The 9,882-nt window shown below is 45.5% G+C and overlaps 1 protein-coding gene across 9 annotated transcripts in view; it reads left to right on the top strand.

Moving 5' to 3' along the window:
• Positions 1-342: 342 nt before the first annotated feature.
• Positions 343-9,882, top strand: part of ELOVL5 (ELOVL fatty acid elongase 5) — a 117,660-nt gene continuing 108,120 nt past the window's right edge. For 5 of the 9 annotated variants that reach the window (XR_009211276.1, XR_009211275.1, XM_058432263.1 and 2 more), the window contains exon 1: positions 371-694. The gene's annotated coding sequence lies outside the window, so the exon portion shown is untranslated. Of the gene's footprint in view, positions 1,156-1,307; positions 1,327-9,882 lie in introns of those variants that run through there. The other 4 variants (XM_032141641.2, XM_032141638.2, XM_032141637.2 and 1 more) reach the window with 4 other exon arrangements.

The following is a 9,882-nucleotide window of genomic DNA, read 5'->3' as shown; positions in this document are numbered from 1 at the left end:
TTTGCAAGGGAGTTACGGTTACAACAGTTTTGAGTCATTTTGTTCTTGTTGCTTTATCTTGTTCAACTGCAGACCTTCACTCCTGCGGTCTCCGTGGGCATTTAACCCTTTCTGCTTTAACGATGAAGTGGATCCCCTTCAGAATGACATAGTCACAGAGGAGACCGTAACGAGGGTGAGCTTCTGCCACCCAAATGCGGCCACAGACTCCTGCCACGCCTGGCAATAAAAAAAACCAGAGTTCAGGGCATCGAGAACTTCACCGGGGCTATTGCGCAGGCTCTGCGTTCCACGCAGGCTTATTAGGAAGAAACGGGAAAAAAATTTCCCAGAGACACGTGAAACCGAGGGGGCCAACCCCGGCCTAGGCTCTCCACCGCATCGGATTCTGGAATTTACAATCAGGAAAGTTCTATTGTCCCGCGATTGGCTCCCGGGCCGCATGACATCATAGCGCTTGATTCATCCCTCGGGTCCCGATTGGCTGGCCGCGCCATTGTGACGTCACGGTCAGCCCACGTTCTGATTGTAGACAGCCGGCGCCTTCCTCTTCCCATCGCAGCGGGTCCTAGCTACCGGTGTCTGCTTCTACATCCTCCTCTGCTCCGGCTGCCACCCAGGCTCTCGCCGCCGCCGCCGCTGCCGCCGCCGCCGCCTTGCTGCTCAAAGCTGCTGCCGCCCCTCGGGCTAAAAGGTAAAGCCGTCAGCTCCGGGAAACTTCGCCGGGGGCCGCCGCTCGGCCATGACACCCGCGCGAGCGCGCGGCCGGGAAGCGGTCAGAGAGAACCGCCGTTAGGTCTCGGACCTGGTGCCGAGAAAGAGCTGCCGGGGCGGTCCGCGCTCCGCCCGCGGCCTCCAGTTCCGCTGGCTCCGGCGTACAGCCCGGCCCCTCGGGCGCGGGGAAAGGGGTGCGGGCGCGGGCGGCTCGCCCCACGCGGAGGCTGAGGCAGGGCGCTCGGGACCGTTCTCTGTGCCGCGGTCGCACCTGTGCGCGCTGACAGGCGCCGCGGGGCACGACACCGTGCCCCGACCAGACGCGGAGGGATGGGTCTGTCCGCCTGGGTCCTCCCGCCCTGCTGGCCGGAGCGCGCGGCGGGAGAGCCGAGGGAGCGCTCTCGGAGGGAGCGCGCTTTCTTCGGAGGCGGCGAAACCCGGGTGAGTTCGAAGAGCCTGTGCGAGGGTCCGCGGGCGCCGGGCGCCGCTGGGGGGACCCTCCGGCCTTTTCTTTTTCTCGTATTCTCTCCGCCTCCGTTAACCCTTCGGACCTTCCCTCCGCCCCTCGGGACCACTTCAGTTTTTATTGAAACCAGACAACGGCAGCCCTCGGTACTCGGGGAGGGATGAGGCTGGTGGGAAAGCGAGAGGGCGGGGACTCGGGGGCGACCGGGGCGGCCCTTTCTGGGAGCCTGATCCCTGGAGAGGCGGGAGCGAGGGAGGCGCGCGGCGCGGGGGCGGTTGTGCCCTGCGCGGGAGGAGCTGGAGTGTGTGTTGTCTTGCGAGTTGTAAGGAAAAGTGCCTTTTTACTGTTTCTGCGCCGGTGAGACTCTCCCACCCCACCACCTCGGGTGGACGGAGCAATGCCTAGGGCAAGAGTTGTTCTTGCTGAGCTGTGTCTCGCAACCGTTCCGTGTTCTTGCACTTGGCAGTTCCCCTCGCCCCATCCACAATTGTGAATTAAGCTCCTTGATTGCAAATTTGGATAATGCATTTGGCCAAGTTATGCAAAGTGGCGGAGGTGGCGGGGTGGGGGTTAGGAAGGTCTCTTTCGGAAGAATCCAGTGCATGGTTTATTAGCTAGAGTGAGGAACCGAGAGGTGCTAGACGGGATTTGTGGGGAGTGAGCAGCCTAATTTGTTTTAAATAGCGGGACCCGTGGCAGGAAGTGCTTCACTGAATTGTACGGAAGAGCTGATGTTGCTTGTCAGGTTTTGTAACTCATTCTCCTAACCGCTTGGCAGATAACCTGTTGGTCTGCACTTGTTTTGCTTGCACGTCTCAGCCAAAAGCATTTCTTGCAGAATCTACAGATAGAAACAGGCGGTTTTGCCTTAGATGGCCGTGAACACTTTAGCCTTCCATCTGTGGTTGGAGACAAGTGGGTTACTTTTCTAGTAGCTCAGATACTGCCTGTGATTCTCCAGGAAAGCTCTGCACTTGAAAGGGAAATGTTACTCATTTTCCTTTTAGATTTATTTATTTATTTATTTATTTTTTGAGACGGAGTCTCGCTGTCGCCCAGGCTGGAGTGCAGTGGCGCGATTTCGGCTCACTGCAGGCTCCGCCCCCCCGGGGTTCACGCAATTCTCCTGCCTCAGCCTCCCAAGTAGCTGGGACTACAGGCGCCCGCCACCTCGTCCGGCTAAGTTTTTGTATTTTTAGTAGAGACGGGGTTTCATCGTGTTAGCCAGGATGGTCTCGGTCTCCTGACCTCGTGATCCTCCCGCCTCGGCCTCCGAAAGTGCTGGGATTACAGGTGTGAGCCACCGCGCCAGGCCTAGATTTTTACCCTAGATTCTAACTTCTTATTGCCAGGAACTTTTTCTGTACTGTTTCTCCTTTTGCATTTTCGTTTCTATTTCTAATTGAAGACAAAGGGGAAATTGTTATTGATAGTTACAGATAGGTAATGTTACAGAATGTAGTACAGAACTGTGCTGAAAAGTGACAGTAGAAGGTTTACTAAAATTTGATGTTCTTCAAGAAAAATATCTTGTAACTTCAGATATGGACCTCACCTCCTTGACTTAATTTCCTTGTCTATAAATGGGGATTTTATGTGGCAGAATCATTGTGGATTTCAAGAGATAATGCAAATGAGAGCCCAGCATTGGGTCTGCCAAATGGTGGTTTGAAAATGTTTCCTTCTCATTCCCTGAGATCAACAGAGCTTCTTCTTGGTTACAGACCTTAATTTTTGGCTGTTCTATGTTTGCAAGAATCTTTTTTTCCACTACCTCCTCTTTTGCTCCCTGCGTAATTGTTGCTTGTCTTCCTGCTTCTAGAGGTGAGCGCCCATCCTTGGGTGTCTTATGTCCAGCTTGAATTACACAAATCAAAGCAAAACTGTTTACTTTTCTTGAGGGTAACTTTGGTGCCTAGGTGGGTAGTTAGAGAGTGTAAAGAGAGTTTTACCTCTTTCTTTCCTGGCTACATTCTCTCCTAAAACATTTTGTAATTTTTTTTAATTCCTCCTCTTTGCCTACCAGCTCTTCTGTTATCAAAAGGATAATCCTCTCATTAGTTACCTATAAATAAGTCTTTCCTTGAATGCTTTCTGTGTCAGGTACTTATTAATACGCACATGTACATAGACGGTTGCTTTCCACACGTAATTCTTAAAACACCCCTGTGAGGTTTTATCCCCCAGTTGTTTTTTAAGAATTGAGGAGCACTATGAAGACACATGCACACGTATGTTTATTGCAGCACCATTTACAATAGCAAAGACTTGGGACCAACTCAAATGCCCATCAATGATAGACTGGATAAAGAAAATGTGGCACATATACACCATGGAATACTATGCAGCCATAAAAAAAGGTAAGTTCATGTCTTTTGCGGGGACATGGATGAAGCTAGAAACCATCATCCTTAGCAGACTAACACAGGAACAGAAAACCAAACACTGCATGTTCTCACTCATAAGTGGGAGTTGAACAGTGAGAACACATGGACACAGGGAGGGGAACAGCACACACCCCGGCCTGTCGGGGGGGTGGGGGGCAAGGGGAGGGAGAGCATTAGGACAAATACCTAATGCACGCAGGGCTTAAAACCTAGATGATGGGTTGATAGGTGCAGGAAACCACCATGGCACATGTATACCTACGTAACAAACGTGCACGTTCAGCACATGTATCGCAGAACTTAAAGTGGAAGAAAAAAAAGAATCTCTAGGATTAAGGCCTAGAGATGACAAGTGACTTGTCCAAATTCCTGTAGCTCTGTCTCCTGCAACATCTCTGCTGCTTCATATATCCCTGTGCTGCCAGGATTATTTGTCCAGTGGGCTCTGTGCCATTATGTAACACTGTTACTCCATAACTTAAAAATCTAACCTTGTGTTTAAAGGTTCTTGTTAATCCATCCAAGACTAACAATTTATTGTCTCTTAAATCTGTCTAAAATCTGTTCCCTTCCTTGTAGCCCACACTTGGTTCATTTTTTAAATTCATTGACTTCTCAGTTACTGATTTTGGGTGTGAGGGGCTGAATACAAAGATGAATGACAACAGCTCTTGATTCCAGAGGGTTTCCTGATTTAGTGTATACCTTAAGCCTGTATACACATACTTAATCTACACCTTGGACCAAAAGAGAGTCAGAAGCAGATTTCTGGGAAACTTGTATCTTTATATCTGAGAAAGGTTTATGGCAGAGCTATCCATGTTAGACCTAAGTATCAGGGCCTAGCACTCCTGAATTGGTCAGGATGCTTTTGGTGCAAGAAACAGAAAACCCAACTGAGACTACCTGTGCATCTGACCTGAAAAGTCCTGAGGGCAGGACATTTGCTCCATTTCTCTGAAGTCCCTTCAGATGTCTGTTATGTCCTAGGCTGATTTTCCAAGATGACTGACAGCAACTGCCACCATAATCTCACATGGGGATTCCCTGACTTCCTGCCACCCTCCAAAGAGTCCTTTGCCTTAAGGTGATTGACTTAGGCCTTGGTTACTTGAAGCAATAACTGGAACAGTGGACATTTGATAAGCTGGGGGCCCATCCCAGAACCAGGGAAGTGGAGTTAAATCTCCTGAGCTAGCTGCTTCACCTTTAAGAAGGGCCTGCAGAACACGGGAAGTCAGCTACAGTGTCTGTTGTAAGGACCGAATGGATGATTGGATTTAACTAAATGGACTTGAATTAAATTTAGAATTTAGCCTTACATTTCATAAGGACTCTTAGTTGATAGGCAGGAATAGGAGGACATGCGTTCTAGGCAAGAGGGAGTTTGGAAAGTAAGCGAGTGTGGAATCATTGGGCAAAAAGCAAATAGCACAATTGGCAGACACTGGTTTGGAAGGCAGGAGTGGAAGAAAAGGTGAGAAAGGCAAGTTATTGATGTAATAATTAATAATAATGGCTAACTTTTACTGAGCTATTGTATGTCAGACCTTGCACTGAGCCCCTCACAAGGACTTATTTCTATTATTAATGGATGCTACAGCATTCCCATTTTACAGGTGGAAAAAAGCCCAGAGTTTAGACACTTGATTTGAAGTCACAAAGCATTCCAGCTCAGATCACCTTGACACCCTGGCCTGCTCTCTCTCCTAAGGTGTTTGGTAGAATACCACCAATAAGCTTTTGAATGAGAATGAGGACATTAAGAGTGCTGTGCTGCAGAAAGAAAGTCTTGTTAGAGTGTAGGGTGGATTGCTGTGGGTTTGTTAGAGATGGCCAGGGCAGTGAAAAGGCCTGACCTGAAGCCACAGCCATGAGCACAGACTGGAGAGAGGTAATTGTGGGAGACTGTCCAGGATAAGACTTGAAGACCAGTTGGATTTGAGGGCCAGCAAGAGGAGAGGTTCTCTTCCAAAGAGAAGAGGGAGCTTTGTGATCAGATGGAAACAGCCCCACAGCCTAGATAGATATCCAGACTAGCCATTTCTTCCAATTCCTCCTCTTCACGGCCAACCTTTGTCTTAGCTATTTTTTTGGTTGCCTTTCTGCAAGAACATGTTTCTACCACATTTCATCTATTGTCAGCTTTTCACATTTCACATCTGGGTAGAGATGGAGCTTATAATCAGCAGCATCTTAAAATCACTGCAGGTAACTTTCCACATTTTAACATTACAGAATTGGGATGCCTCCTACACTTGTCCCTGGTGAGAAGAGGAAAGCCCCAATGTTACCAAAGGTGGTGCAGCCAGATGCTGGCACAGCCAGGCTTCTGGGCTTCTTCCACCAGCTGGGTTACCTCCGCTCCCATGACAGTTATTAAAACACATGTAGCTTCACGTTATAGGTTTAAAGTACATACATGTTTGTATGTTTATTAAAAGTGAAGTAATTTGAGAAGATTGGAAGGCATGATTGTTTAAGTAGGGTGCCTCATTCTTGTATGGAATCTGGCTGCCTTGGTTTCTTGTCCTAACTTGAAGAAAATCAACTCTGAGCATTGGTCTCTTTTCCTTTAAAATGAAAGATTAAATTTTATTTTCATTTTTGCCTAGAGCAAATTTTATTTTTTATTTTTTATTTTTGCCTTGTTTCTGTTTGGCCAGGGATAGAGAATGAAAGTGAGATCATTTAGATCTTAGAAAGGTAGATGTTGGCTGGGCACGGTGGCTCACACCTGTAATCCCAGCACTTTGGGAAGCCATGGTGGGCAGATCGCTTGAGCTCAGGAGTTTGCAACAAGCCTGGGCAATATGGCAAGACCCCATCTGTACAAAAAATACAAAAATTAGCTGGATGTGGTGGTACATGCCTGTAGTCCCAGCTCCTTGGGAGGCTGAGGTGGGAGGATGACTTGAGTCCAGGAGGCGGAGGTTACAGTGAGCCGTGATTACACCACTGCACTCCTGCCTTGGTGACAGAGCCAGACTCTGTCCCAAAATAAAGAAAGAAGGAAAGGGGGGGGGAGGGAAAATGTCAGAACAGGTGATGGAGATTGCAGCAGCAGCAGGCTGCTGGCTTTCTCTTTATGAGATTAAAACGTCACTGCTGGAGATGTACTGGCCTATCCTGACCTGATTTTCAGTTTCTGCAATAGGAACCCTCACCACCAACCCCAATTTCAACCCATAAATGTGATTACCAGCCTTTTTGGTTCCCACTGGCATGTTTTCTCCCTGGTAACATTTTTAGTTGACTTTTAGAATTGCGTAGTCTCTGAATTTAAAATGTTCATACTTGGTGACCTTTTAGAAAGACTAAATTCCCACTCTTGCTCCTCCATCCTCTTCTGCCAGTTCTGTGTGAAGTACAGTTGTAATTGCATCCAGGCATGAGTATGTCTTAGTATTCCTTATTATTAGATTGGACTTCTGTACCTTTTATTTGATGTCTGCTGGCTGACTGGGATTTAGGGAAAAATTTCTGATTTTTAAGATTTTTAGTGCTGATACTGGCATGCTTTCTCTAATTGGGAGAATAACAATTTTATTGAAATATACCTGTGATTTTAAACTGTAATCTTTATGGTTATATTAGGTAGGCACCCTCTTGGGAGCACAGGTTCCATCTCTGTTAAGTTCCACATTTACCCCATCCTTTTCCTCATGTCAACAATTTCATCCTGTCAGAATTAATCTCTTAGAAGCCCATGCTGAACAGACCTAATTGAAGCCATGCTGGCGAATTGGCCACTCAGGTCTGTGTTTTACGAGTTTCTGAACCCCAGAGTAGTACTTGTTCCTCTTCGGTCTTGGCACAGCAAATGCTACAACAAAGTGAGTGTTATGAATTTCTCCTTCCCCAAAGAATAGTTCTCATGATACCAAATTCAGTAATTATTCATTTGCTTCCAGGGGAGTTTGAAAATGTGGTGTATCTTCCTAGGGGTAGTATTCAGGGTACTTCTGCTTCAGTTTTTGGCAGAAGAAATAATACTTCAATATTTACAGAAGTTGTTGACGCCTCCATCAGCTGTATTTGTTAGAAGCATCTCTGTGAAAATTTGAGTTTGCTTCTGTCCAAACTTCTGCATATTAATCTCTGTTATGGATCTGAGGTGCATTTAAAAGAATACCTCCTGTACTTCTTTTAAGTAAGGACAGCTGTAGGAAGCAGATTGGGTTGGCAGCCATGCACCTATGCGGGATTCCACCTCTGCCACTTAACAGCTGTGCGGGCTTCAGCAGGTAAGTCACTCTACCTCCTGGAGACCCTAGAATCTGTCTAGAACTTGGAAGGTGATAATCCTGTGCCTACTTTGAGGGTGTTAAAACTATCAGTATTGTACATGAAAGTTAGGTGGGGCACTGACTTAATTTGATTAGCACAGTAAAAACATCTCTCTGTTATATAGGATGTTTATTGAAGCATTGTTTCTAATAGCAAAAGATTGGAAGAGTTAGTAGACTAAATGTCCTTGAAAAGAATAAATCATGCTACAGCTGGGCAACGGAATATTCTGCAAATTTTAAAGAGAACAAAGCTGTTCTGTGGGTACTGAATACAGCTGCTTGGTGCCACATAATAGGCACTTTGCTGAAGTGTTCAACATATATTAATTCATTGTGGCTTCACAAAAGCCCACGAGGTAGGGACCCCAATTTTACAGATGAGGAAACTAAGATAAAGGTTAAGTCACTTGTCCAAATATCCACAGCTAGTAGGTGGCAGAGGCAGGATTCAAACCCAGGCAGACTGGCTTAAAGACTCTAATCTTGGCCACCCTGCTGTGCTGTACACCTGTCAGACCTAAGTAGTGATCTTTGTATTTGCAGCTTTAGATACACGAGAGGAAACAAGGTTGAGTTTCTTATTCATCGTTACATTCTGGGAGGCTGACGGGATAATCAACATACAGCTTCTGTTGACAGTAACTAAATAAAGGTTTAGATAAAGAAAGCTAATAGGGAATAACATTTATGATCAATACTTGAAAGGGTGACCGTTTGTTTCTTCCATTACTCCTTATTTTAGATATTTTGAACTTAAACCTCTTTTTTAGGGAAAATCAGAAGTGTACACACTGAATAGCTTATAATTGTTAGTGTAAGAAATCAGTGTTCAAAAGCCCAGTTGAATCAGTGTTCACTAGCCTGACTGGTCTAGTGTGGCTGGATTAGTGTGACTGGTCAAGGGCATCCAGCATTGGTTTCCTTACCTGGTCCTAGCCCCATCTGGTTTGATTTACAAGGTATATACGCTCAGAGAAATGCAGACTGGGAGGGAAAGATGCCCAAATTCTCTAGGGAGCCTCTATCTCCAGATCGCCTGATCTCCCTTGGGTGAAAATGTAAGTCAGGTGTACAAGTCATACAAGTCATGTATAGCTTGACAATGGGAATACTTCTTGAGAAATGTATTCTTAGGCAATTTTGTTGCTGTGTGGTCATCATAGAGTGTTCTTACACAAACCTAGATGGTTACCACATGCATAGGGCATATGATATACCACATTGCTCCTAGGCTGCAAACCTGTACAGCAAGTTACTGTACTGAATACTGTAGCCAGCTGTAACAGAATGGCAAGTATCTGTATATCTAAATGAAGAAAAGATACAGTAAAAATATAAAAGATAAAAAATGGTACAACTATATAGGGCACTTGCCATGAATGGAGCTTGCAGGACTAGAAGTTGCTCTGGGTAAGTCAGTGAGTGGGGAGTGAATGTGAAGGCCTAGGACTTTACTGTACACTCTAGACTTTATAAACACTGTATACTTGGGCTACATTAGGTTTATAAAAAATATTTTTCGATTAGGTGTGGTGGCTCATGTCTGTAATCTCAGCACTTTGTGAGGCTGAGGTGGGGCCAGGCATTTAAGACCAGCCTGGGCAATATCACAAGACCCCATCTCTACTTATTTATAATAAAAGTTTTTTTAAAAATATGTATTAGTTTAATATATATTTTTCTTAATACATAAACTGTAGCTTATTGTAACATTTTTATTTTATAAACTTAAATTTTTAAAACTTTTTGACTCTTTTGTAATAATAGTTAGCTTAAAACACAGGCTGTATGGCTGTACAAAAAATATTTTCTTTCTTCGTATCCTTACTCTTTAAGCTTTTTTTCTCCTTTTAAAGTTTTTAAAACTTTTTTGTTAAAAACTACAACAAACATACCCATTAGCCTAGGCCTATACAGAGGCAGGATCATCAATGTCACCGTCTTTCATCTCCACATCTTGTCGCACTGAAAGGTGTGTAGGGGCAGTAACACGCATGGAGCTGTCATCTCCTATGACAACAAT

This window comes from Hylobates moloch, unplaced genomic scaffold (genome assembly GCF_009828535.3).
Source record: "Hylobates moloch isolate HMO894 unplaced genomic scaffold, HMol_V3 SCAFFOLD_20, whole genome shotgun sequence".
Taxonomy (NCBI): Eukaryota; Metazoa; Chordata; class Mammalia; order Primates; family Hylobatidae; genus Hylobates; species Hylobates moloch.
The sequence above is the reverse complement of the archived record's forward strand: the minus strand, read 5'-3'. Positions and strand labels throughout refer to the sequence as shown.